This window comes from Chenopodium album, chromosome 6, assembly GCF_948465745.1.
Source record: "Chenopodium album chromosome 6, dcCheAlbu1.1, whole genome shotgun sequence".
NCBI classification, from domain to species: domain Eukaryota; kingdom Viridiplantae; phylum Streptophyta; class Magnoliopsida; order Caryophyllales; family Amaranthaceae; genus Chenopodium; species Chenopodium album.
Genome location: NC_137839.1, coordinates 69100030 through 69111926, shown reverse-complemented (window position 1 = coordinate 69111926; position 11897 = coordinate 69100030). Strand labels below are relative to the sequence as shown.

At 32.7% G+C, this 11897-nt stretch overlaps 1 pseudogene; it reads left to right on the top strand.

Annotated features, from left to right (window-relative positions):
* Positions 1 to 391: 391 nt before the first annotated feature.
* Positions 392 to 11176, top strand: LOC145637116 (abscisic acid receptor PYL12 pseudogene; annotated as a pseudogene).
* Positions 11177 to 11897: the final 721 nt, after the last annotated feature.

Genomic DNA, 11897 nt, shown 5'->3' with positions numbered 1-11897 from the left:
ATCTCCTTTAGTTTAACCGCTTTGTATTTGTTCTCTTTCATGTCTCAAATTCACAAAGCTAAGTATTATTATATATGTATACACTAGATACTCATTTCCTTTCATCAAACAAAAACAAAAACACAAACATCATATCATATACTATACCCAAAATTCTAAAGTATGGTCTATTGTTCCATTCAAAAAAAAAAAAAAAAAAAAAGGTCTATTTTCCGTCAATTCGTGTAGTTTTAGCGTATAATATGTGATTAATGCATCAATTAATAACGTAGTATGGTCTAGAGTTCGTTAATTTAACTACTCGAAAGCTTACAAAATGTTTATAATCTCATCATCAACCACTTTTCCTTTGTCTTACACAATAGGATCCTTAGCTTGTGTAACGTGACCTATGTTAATTACGGGGTTTCCATCAACTACGAGCATTGAGCAGCTTGATGAGCTCAATGACAATAAGAATGTCATTGTGTTTAGTCTCGTTGGTGGTGATCATTATCTTCGTATCCCTAATTACCAAGGTACAATTTCTCTTGTAGAAGAAGCAAAAGAGAAGGTTGTTGGTGGATCAAAGGAGGACAATTATATTGTAACGGAGAAGTAATGAGGAAAATCGTTTTTTTTTTTTTTTTTTTTATACACTGGTGAAATTCAATCTCAAGTCTTTAACTTACTTTGCGTTAGGTCATTTTTTTCTATCCCTCTACATATTAATTTTTTTTTGGAAGGAGCTACATGCTTCCTTATCTTAGAACATGCAAATGTAAAGTTAAATGTTGATATTTAATGATTATTTGAGTATGCAGGTTAACTAATTAAATGTCTTTGGATTACTGCTGTATTATTGAAGCAAGTTAAGGATTCAAAGTTTATTTTATACAATAATAATTATATATAAATAAATAATATACGAAGTAATTTTAAAATGTTTGCATGATTGTATCATCTTCCAAACTCCAAAAATTTAGTCGGTAAAACGGTTTGATTATTTTTTTATATATTTTTTCCATTAAAAAAAAAAAAGAAGAAATACTAGAAGACCTTATGTCGAAGGAATTGCAACTTTGCCCTTGTCCAAAGGAAATTAAACGCTGGATTTGCAAATTTTTATTATATTTTATTTTATTTACTTTAGGCTGCAGTCTTACTCCACTAAACCCTTAACTCAATTAGATTTTGTTCACCCAAAAAAAAAAAAAAAAAAAAAAAAAAAACTAATATTTTTATATATTTCTTTTAATATAGCCATTTGCTATTTCACATTTTTTATGGCTTTTTTTATCATCAGTATTTTGAGTTTCATATTATCAAAAATCATTGAATGCTAATTTTTGAAAACTACATGTTGAACGATTTCAATAAGAATTGGCCTCATATGACTATTTTTTTCTTACATATTGGTGAAAAACTGGTCAAATTGGATCCCCTTTAACTAAGACTACAAGTAAATAGTGGCGGATCCAGGATTTCCGACTTGGTGATTCACTATCAATTATTGATTACTTGTGAAAGTACAAATAATGTTTCCAAATCTTGTTCATAATTAATTTCAATCCAAAAATTATATATATATAAAAAAAAGTATATTTCACCAAATCGATTTCAATCTAAAATAGGACACATAAATCCATAATACAACCAAATACTCCGTACTACTTAAAAATTCAATCTTACAAGTTGAAAATATTACAAATAACATGTTACAAACAAATAGTAATATAAAACTATTACATTAACTTTATGATTTTTTACTTAGAGAGTGCTTTCCCTTAATATTGTTGGGAAGAAAGACAATTCCATATATACTGCTACTTTTTTTAATATTCCCAAATTACTGTCCATGTCAGCAATTTAATAAATTTAATTTTTTTTTTCTATTTTATAGCAAAACCGCTATCTAAGATGGCGGTTTAAGGATGAACACCGCTACATCAATTAGGTTCTACTCATTAGTCACTATCAAAAATTCAAAATTCCATCCATATCTCCTCTGCTCTCTCATTATCAAACTAATCACTTTTTTTTCGATAGAAACAAAGTCCCAAATTCTCCATTGCCCATCATCCATTCTACCTCAGTCAAATTCCAGATCTCATCTCTCTATTTCTCTCATTAATTTTTCAAAATTTTCATTCTCAAATTAAATTGGTCAGGGGATAACTCGATTAAGTTTGGGAATTTGATATTTATTTAATTCAATTGGTTCTGGGTAGTTTCATGGAATTATCTTGCAATTCTCTTAATCCTAATCTTTTTTCTTCATTATATACGATCTATACGAAGTATAGTGTGGAGTTTGCGCCGCTACCTTTGCCGACTTCACCACCGGAATCACTGCCTTCATCATCACATATAGGTGCAGCAGCCAGCAAGGTTCATGAAACTTGTCATTTTAATAATTATGTAGTTTAGATCTAACCATGAGATTGAGTTTTCTTCTTTCAATTATGATTATCTATATTATATATACTACCTCCGTTAACAGTTATTTGCAACATTTACTAAAATTAGGTGCTACCTATTATTTGCAACATTCCCAAATCTTGCTATTTTTAGAAACATTTTTTAAATGAAATTACAAAAACACCCTTACTTAAAACTTTATAACATCATTTACCTACTTAAAACATAATTGATTAGAAACTAATCTAATCTAATAAACTTATTTTATCTTTCATTAATCATCAATCCCTATTCATTTCTTTATCATCTTCCCCATTATCTTCCTCTCTCCTCCTTCATCATCTTCTTCCTCTTGCCCATTATCTTTCTCTCTCCTCCATACTCTTTAACATTAACTTTCTCTCTCCTCCTTCAACCACTTTTCATGAATTGAAGAAGAAAGACACTCAATTTCAGATCTAGAAAGTGGTCTCGATTTTGTGGGTTGGGGATCTGAGTTTGTGGGTACGATTTTGTGGGTTGGGAATCTGGGTTTGTGGGTAGCCCGTTACTGCGGCTGGTCTGGGTCTTGGTGCGAGGGGGTGGTGGTTTGTGGTTGGATTTGGTGGTTTGTGGGGGTGGTTTTGGTGGTAGTTGAAGGGTTTTGGTGGTTCGTCGGTGATTTTGGTGGTTCGTGGGGGTGGTTTTGGTGGTTCATCTAATCGAATATTGGCGGGGGTGGTGTTGGTGGTTCGTCGAAGGGTTTCGGTGGTGGTTTTGGGTTATGGGTTTCGGTGGGTTTGGTGGTTCTAGTGGTTGTTGGTGGTTTGAGTGGTTGTCGGTCATTTTGGTGGTGGTTTTGGGTTATGGGTTTTGGTGGTTGGTGGTTTTGGTGGTGGTTCTGGTGATTTCTATGGTTATGGGGTTTTTGTTTAATTGGTTTTTTTTTTACAAGATTTTTACTAAATCACACACCCCTATTTTTCATTAATCATGCTTAAAAACTTTTGCCTAGGAGTCCGCGCATGTCCCTTTCGTTGCAAATAACCGTTAACGGAGGTAGTATATATTCTTCATTGTAATATTTTCCATATTAATGAAACATATGACAATTTCTCTCTCTTATTCTTCCCCTCTCTCTCTAAATTCAGATTACTCTGATTTTTTCCACTAACAAATTAAGATTTGATTTTTTTTTTGAACGGAAGGTGTATAATTAATTTTATGATGAATTCTTGCCTGGATTATTGTAAAATGTTTACAGAGAATTTTTTTTATTTTTTACATAAAATGGAAACCGCCACTTGAATGGGCGGTTTTCCCCATTTGTAAACCATTAACTCAAGTGACGGTTTTGTGGTATATATTTTAAAAAAAAATTAATTTGTTAAATGATGATGTGGACAGTAGATTGGGAAATTGTAAAAGTTAAGCTGTATTTAGGGAATTGGAAGTAATTGGAGCATTATTGAAGGAAAGCACTCTTACTTAGATTTGTGGGAAAATATTAAAATTGGTTGCACAAATATAAGATATAAATTATAAATAGAAGCAAAAATTATTAATAATTATTGAGTAAAAAAATGAGATAAATAAAAAGACCTGTTATTAAGTATAACCGGTCTCTTTAATGAAGAAAGAAAGCAGCTCTAAAATGTGAAATGCAATAGCAGCATCAAAGAGACCACTTACCTTAATAGTTGGTCTCTTTGATATTTTTATAAAAGGAAACCTGCGTCATCTCTGTTAGCAGCATCAAAGAGACCGCCTCTCTACAATAAGCGGTCTCTTTGATATTTTTATTTTTTAAAAAATCAATTTTTTTTTGGTGCTGCCGAGTCACGTGACTCAGTGTGCACCAACACAGATCCGTCACTGCAAGTAAATGAGTACATATTAACATATGTATTTTTGCTCAAAAAAAAAAAAAAAAAAAACATATGTATTTGGAAATATAGGGGGCTAATAAACTTGTTGGGTCATGTGGGAAATCAGAAAATTAAAAGTGAAATGATTGAACATCTTCAATGGCAAGCTAATATGAGTATTCAAATTAGCTTATGTTGCCACATAATTTTGTAAGATTAATTATTTTATTTCTAGATAAATTATGCCATAATGGTAAGCTATATTTAGCTTACTATTTGATATTGTTAACATGTCAACAACTAAATGGCTAGCTTTCTTTCAAAAAAAAAAAAATTAAATAAAAAAAATGGCTAGCTTTCTCCATTCCTTTGTCAAGCCAATTAGTTTGCCCACGTTAATGATTTGTGTGGCCAAGTTAATACTAGCAGCTAGGAACTTTAATCTATATTTATATATTACAAAGTGTTCCTAAAAATGTTTATTATGTGCTACGTCATTCCATCCTTTCTTGCAATAGCGTTGTATCATGTCATCTATCTAAAAAAGAATTGTGCCACATTATAACTTAACAACACTATTATTAATTAATTTTAAAAAAGCTTGTCATGGTTTTCGAACACTAAATCTAGGGAAAGAAGATCAAACTCCTTAAATACAACTACAAAAGTCATGCTTGCATAAAAAAAAATACAAAAATACAAAAAAAAACATGCACAAAATAAAAAGGAAAAATAGATATATGCAACTTGAAAAAAAAAAAAAAAAAAAAAAAAAAAAAAAAAAAAAAAAGAAAAAAAAGAGGAATTGAATCAATATTTCCCAAACAATGGAGAGTTAAAAATTGTATTCCTATACAATATTCTACATTTAGGGCATGTTTGACAATAGCATTTAGGTGGTTGATCGACTAAGTCAAACCATTATTTAATTAAAAAAAATAAGTATTTGGCAATGTAGTAGGTGAGATAGTGTTTAGCGGTGGAAGTGGCTTTTGTCATTAGAAATAGCTATTGATTTATTTCTATATTTTTTAAGGTAACATTAACTCAATTACTATTTCATCAAACACTTATACTTAATTTCTACCTTCGTTAATTATTATGTGTAACTTTGGGGTAATTCTGAAATATAAAATATTCCAATGTTTGCACATAATAATTAACGGAGGTAGTATTTATTTGGGAAATTTGTCAAAAATAACACCACCTTTGGCCGGTCTTCCCGTAATAGCACCACCTTTTGATTATTCCAGAATAACACCACCTTTCACATGTATTTGCCAAAAATGAAACAAAAAACCGGTAACCTATTTTACAGGTAACCCTGGGACACGTGTTCTAGTTTGATTGGTTAACTTATTTATTTTTATTTTTAATTTTGAAAAAACTTAAAAAAAAACAAAAAAATTAAAAAAAAAAAATTAAACCCCTTCCCACATTCCCAGCCCTCTGCCCACCGACATCCACCACCCCCACCAGTCCCATCCACCTTCCCCGTTTCCGATTTCGAGCTCCTCCCTTCCCCGTTCGCGATTTCAGCCCCCACCTCTCCTCCCCGTAGCAGATTCAATCCCCCCTCCCTTCATCGTCCCCAATTTCGAGCCCTTCCCCTTTACAAAACCAACATTTTCGACTGTTTATGGTTTCGGGGAAGGAGATAGGTGGTAGGGGCCGGAAATTGGGAAGGGAAAGGGAGGGAGTATAAAAAATGGAGAAGGGATGGGTAGGGGCATCGAAAATTGAGAAGGGAAGGGGGCTAGAAACGATGACGGGAAAGCGGTGGTGGGTTGTTTAAGGACGGGGAATGGGTGGAGGGAGGGGGAAGGCCGGGGAGGTCGATCGGCGGCGAGGATGGGGAGGGGGAAGGGCGGCGGCAAGGATGGGGAAGGGGAAGGGCGGCGACGAGGGTGGGTAGGGGGTGGGGGCTGGGCAGCGGGGGCTAGGTGGTGGTTTTGTTTTTTTTTTTTTTTTTTTTATTATTTTAACTTTGTTATTTAATTAATTAGGTTTTTTTTTAAAAAAAAATTATATAAAAAAATTGACCAATGACATTGTGACACGTGTCACAGGTAACCTGTAAAATAGGTTATCAACCGGTTTTGTTTCATTTTTGGCAAATACATGTGAAAGGTGGTGTTATTCTGGAATAATCAAAAGGTGGTGCTATTACGGGAAGACCGACCAAAGGTGGTGTTATTTTTGACAAATTTTCCTATTTATTTTCACAAGTAATAGCTTGTTGACAGGTACGGAGTAATAATTACTCACACGTCTAATAACAACTATTACCACAACATGCGATACCAATTATCTCTACAACTACATTTTGCTAAAAAATCCTTAAACATGTGTTGAAGCTTAAGAGGCTTTGATGATGATGAGTATAGGCAAACTTCAACTAATGAAATTTCTCTAAGCATTGAATTAGAACAGGTGAAGTTGACTTTGGATGTGAAAGTGTAACCTATATATGAAGATCCAAGGAGAAAAAAAAGGAAAGATAAAGAGAATAAAAGAAGCATTCCTCATTGGAACTAGATGTGATCCCTAGTAGGACACAAGAAAAGAAGTTCCCTAACGGAAGCCGGACAACAAGCTGAGAAGACTAGCTTGAACTGCGTTGAAAACAACAACAAGTTCCACAAGAGCTTGAATTGCGAGTCCTAGCAAGGAGCTGAAGAGTTGAAGACAGCAGGATCTTGGTTCTGGTCTGTGTAGAGCCCAAGTATTCATATAATATGAAGCTTAAAGAGGCAATTCCAGAATAGACTTGAAGTCTTTCTAACAAGGATTTGTTGAAGTTCATTTTTAAGGTTGCTGTAAATATGTGTTGGTTAATGAAGCATGAAATTATTTGAAACATGATAAATCTTGGCAAGCACAATAATATTAAATTTTTAAAAAAAAGGTTAGTTTTGAGTTATGGAAAATATCCTTTGATAGATTTTATTAAAATCTGGTTTGCAAAATAATATTCTTTTTTTAAATTATATCTTTGTTAAGTTTTCCAAAAGATTTCTTCAAAAGATTTATTTCACGTTGGGTTTCATAAAACGACAGTTTTCATTATTTTATCTTTTAAGAAAAACCATACTTTACATACAAGTGTTTCTTGTATATAAAGGAGTGATAATTGTTACAACTTGTGAATTTATGCGTGAAAAATCTGGTGAGTGCTTAAGAGTAAGTTTGCCAAGTTAATAGCTTTGTCATACGGATTTCATGTGTAGCTTTCCAATCATATATTAGAGTCAAGTGTTTGTATGGTTTCGGGCAATGGGTGTGTGATTTGTGTTTGCATACAGTGTGGTAGGCTTGAGAGGAAAGCTGAGTGAATAATATTCTTGGAGTGCTGAGTTGAATCATAAGTCTGGGACTTAGGTTGGGTAGGATAGGGTCCGATCAAGTACCCAGTTCAATCAGGAACTTATGAGAAAGGTCTGTGATTGTAATAGGTTGTAACTAGGCGTGTTGCCTTATTATAGTGAAGTGTTTGGTTTTGAAATCCGATCCCTTGAAAAATGGTCGATGCAGTTGGGCCTTGGACCCTATAAGGTTTCCTTGTAAAATTCTTTGTGCATTGCAAGTTCTTTTAACATTCTGTTTTATTATTTCGCAAAAGTGGATTATAGAAAACTCACTATAATTCACCCTCTCCTCTTGTAGAATTTCGTCTCAACAAACAACATGTTTGGCGAGCTATGAGTATTCCTAGTATGAGTGACCTAATTTTATAATAATTTTAATTTTCCATAATGCATTTGAGTAAAGATAGCAAAGTAACCCTACTTACTTCATATTTTAACAAATTTAAATCAAATACATAAAACTCTGTGTTAGTAAAAATATTTTAATAAAAAAATCAAAGGGAGTATTTAATAATGTGAACTAAACATAGCCTTATTAAACCTACACTATTAAAGGCAACAACTCAAAAGATTAAACTCCATAATAATATCTACCAGTAATTAATTAATTTTATCAAACATAATAATTTCTCCGTTTTATTTAGTTGCATCACTTTTGTTTTCACAGACTCCTAAACAATTTTTGGAGTAGAGAAAGATAGAGAGAAAAAAATGGGACTCCTGGGGTAAGAAAGAGAGATAAAATGATGCAAATAATTTTCAAAACTTCAGTTTTAGTAAGTGATGCAACTAAAAAAACGAAAGAAGTATATGCCCATTATTAATATAAAAAAATGAAAAAAAAAAAATTTGAGTAAAAGAATTTTTTTTTTTTTTTAAAATAATTGAGTAAAAGAAAATTATCAAATCTCTATACATATTGTCATCAATTAAATAACAAAGAATATACAAGTAGGAGTATACAGTAGGGGTGTTCAAATCCGGGTACCCGGGTTTTCGGGTACCTGAAAATCCGGGTACCCGGGTTTTCGGGTACTTGTTAGCGTGTCCCATGTCCCGACCCGAATAATCCGGGTACCCGGGTTTCGGGTACCCGGATTATTCGGGTCGGGACATGGGTACCCGGATTTGTTTTTCTTTTTTTTTAATTAACTTTTTACTTAATATTATGTATTTAACTATTTATCCCTGCGGTAATTTAATATATTTTAATAAAAAAACCTGCTGCATTTTTTTTGTAAAAACCTGCTTTTTTTTTTTTTTTATGTAAAAACCTGCCACTCCTGCCAGAATTACCATAAAATGCAAATAAAAATAAGGATACATAAGAAATAATGAAATAATTCAAAATAATACAACATAATTCGCGCAAATCAGCAAAAAATAAAAATAAGGATAAAAAAGAATTCGAGCATGTATGAATTTGTCATCTAATTAATCACCATAATACACTATCAATTAGCACAAAATACACTATCAATTGGATTACCACAAATTAAAATAGCATGAGAATAGAAGAACTGAAGCCTTGAACTCGCTTGAACGCCTTGAGCCCCTTGAACGCCTTGAAGAGTTGAAGCCTTGAACAAGTGAAGAGCAAGAAGAACTGAAGAAGAAGGCAAGAATAAGCAGGAAGAGAGAGAGAGGAAGGAGGAAGCGGCGGAGAGAGAGAGAGGGGAAGGAGGAAGCCAGAACCCTAATTTCGTGGTGAGGGCTGGGCTTTGGCCTTTGGGGTCTGACGTGGTTAGGACTGAGGACTTGAGGAGTTTGAGTGGGTTATTTTTTTATTTTTTTATTTTTTAAAGTTTAAATTCGGGTATTCGGGTACCCGTTTCTGAAAAAAACGGCCCATGTCCCGACCCGGATTGAAGGCAGTTTTCCCGGGTCGGGTACCCGACCCGAAAAAACAAGTTTTTTTTAAAAAATTCCCGTCGGGTATTTGCCGGGACAGCGGGTCAGCGGGTCGGGACATTCGGGTCGGGTGTTTTTTTAACACCCCTAGTATACAGGGGCGGATATATTAAGGTGCACAGTGAGTCACACCAGCACACTAAAAAAAAAAAAATCTTAGAGACCGCCTATTACAGATAGGGGGTCTCTTTGTTGCTTATATTTGAGATTAGCTCACTGTCAGTTTTTTAAATATCAAAGAGACCGCCTATTAAAATATCTAACAGGTCTCTTTATCTCTTTTTTGTGCTGCTTTCATATTTCATTAAAGAGACCTGTTATATTTAATAACAGGTCTCTTAAGTTATCTAACTTTTTTTTTTAATAATTCTTGTTTTAAGTTAAAAATCATAAAGTTAATTTGATGTAATAGTTTTATAGTATGTATTTTTATATCCTATTTTTGGATTGAAATCATTTTGGTGATATATATATATATATATATATATATATATATATATATATATATATATATATATATATATATATATATATATATATATATATATATATATATATATATATAATTTTTGGATGAAATAAGTGATCAATTATTGATGGTGATTCATAAATTCGAAAATCCTGGACCGCCACTGGGAGTATATATCATATTTATAATATTATGACCAGATAATAGTGGCGACCATTTGCCGCAAAATCCAATTGTTATATTCGTACTCGTTGCCCTCTTCATAGCCAAGCACTTTCCACTGTTATTTAAGCTGAATGCTTACTACTGAGGTTTCTCATTTGTATCTGTTCATGTATGCATCTGTTCATATATGAACCAATAATACATATCCACTTTATTTTATTTATGCTTTTATTATAATTGTCACAATTTTTATATTATTATATTCATTATAATATAATACGTCTTGCATTACCCTTTGACTACTTTGTATAGGTCATTATCTCCTTATCTAGAATCTAAAAATTACTATTATATTCAAGTATACAATAAAGTTTCAAAAAAATAAAAATAAAAAAGTTATAAATACAAGATACAAACCACACATATTTTTTAAACTACCAAATAAATATACAACAAATTTTCTTACATCAACATATTTGAATATGACTGTAATTATCCCCGATATTAGGCGACCATTACCAACAAATATGTTGTTATCTCTAACACAATGCAATTTTAGCGTGCAACAAGCTATAAACGCACCAATTGATGTTGTATGGTCTATAGTTCGTCAATTTCACAACCCAAAAGCTTACAAAATGTTTATAAGATCATCTTCTTCTACTTCTTCGTCTAATGTCGTAGGAACGTTCCGCCACATAACCTTTGTGGCGGAGTTTCCATCGACATTGAGCATCGAGAGGCTCGATGAACTCAACGACGAGAAACACGTCATGGTGTTTAGTGTTGTTGGTGGTGATCATAGTTGTCGTATCCCTAACTACCGAGGAACGATTTCTCTAGTAGAAGAGTGTAATGAGAAAAGTGGTGGCCAAAAGAGGACTATTGTAACAGAAAAATATACGGTCAATGTACCGGAAGATAGTAACGAGGAGGAGACTCGTTATTTGGTAGATACGTTGGTGGGATTTAATCTCAGGTCTTTAGCTAGCGTTGCCCAACGCATCGCGGCTTAACTTAATTAAGTACAACTACTACTTCATTTTCTTTCAATTCTTTGTTATTTTCAAAGGAGCTATTTCATTTTCTTTCCATTTTTTTTTTATGGAGTTGCTTCTTTTTTTTTTTCAATTTTTTTGAAGGATGGAGCTTCTTCCTTTTATTTTCCTCATTTTTGAAGGAATTGCTCCCCTTCTCTTAAATTGTGGACTTGTGGTTGAACATAAATTGTAATGATTTGGGTCATACTCATCATTGTTTGATTTCATGCATGAGTTAATAATAACTAACTATTCTTGCAATCTTGCATTATTTTTTATTCATTTATCATTCTACCAAAAGGATAGATATTTTTTAAGTTAACTTGTTACTGTATTTTTTTTTTCCCCCTATCTCCTTGTTATAAAAATATTTTGAATATGCCTCCCAAAAAAAAAAAAAATAAATAAATAAATAAATGAAAGGTAGATCACCATATTAGATAAATCTCAATCATTTGGCCAATTAATTGGTTTGGAGATTAATTAAGAAAACATAATTAAAGGAAATTAATATAGAAAACCTAGTGTTGAAGGCATTGCAAGTGGCAGGCTTTTCCTTATCTAAAAGATAATCTCATTAAGGGAACAATAATGAAGAATCTATCAAGTTGCCACGAGTTAAGTGCGACAATAATCCACTAGCCCGAAGATGATAAACGATGTGAATTGTAAGGTGATTATATGAAAAATGCATTAA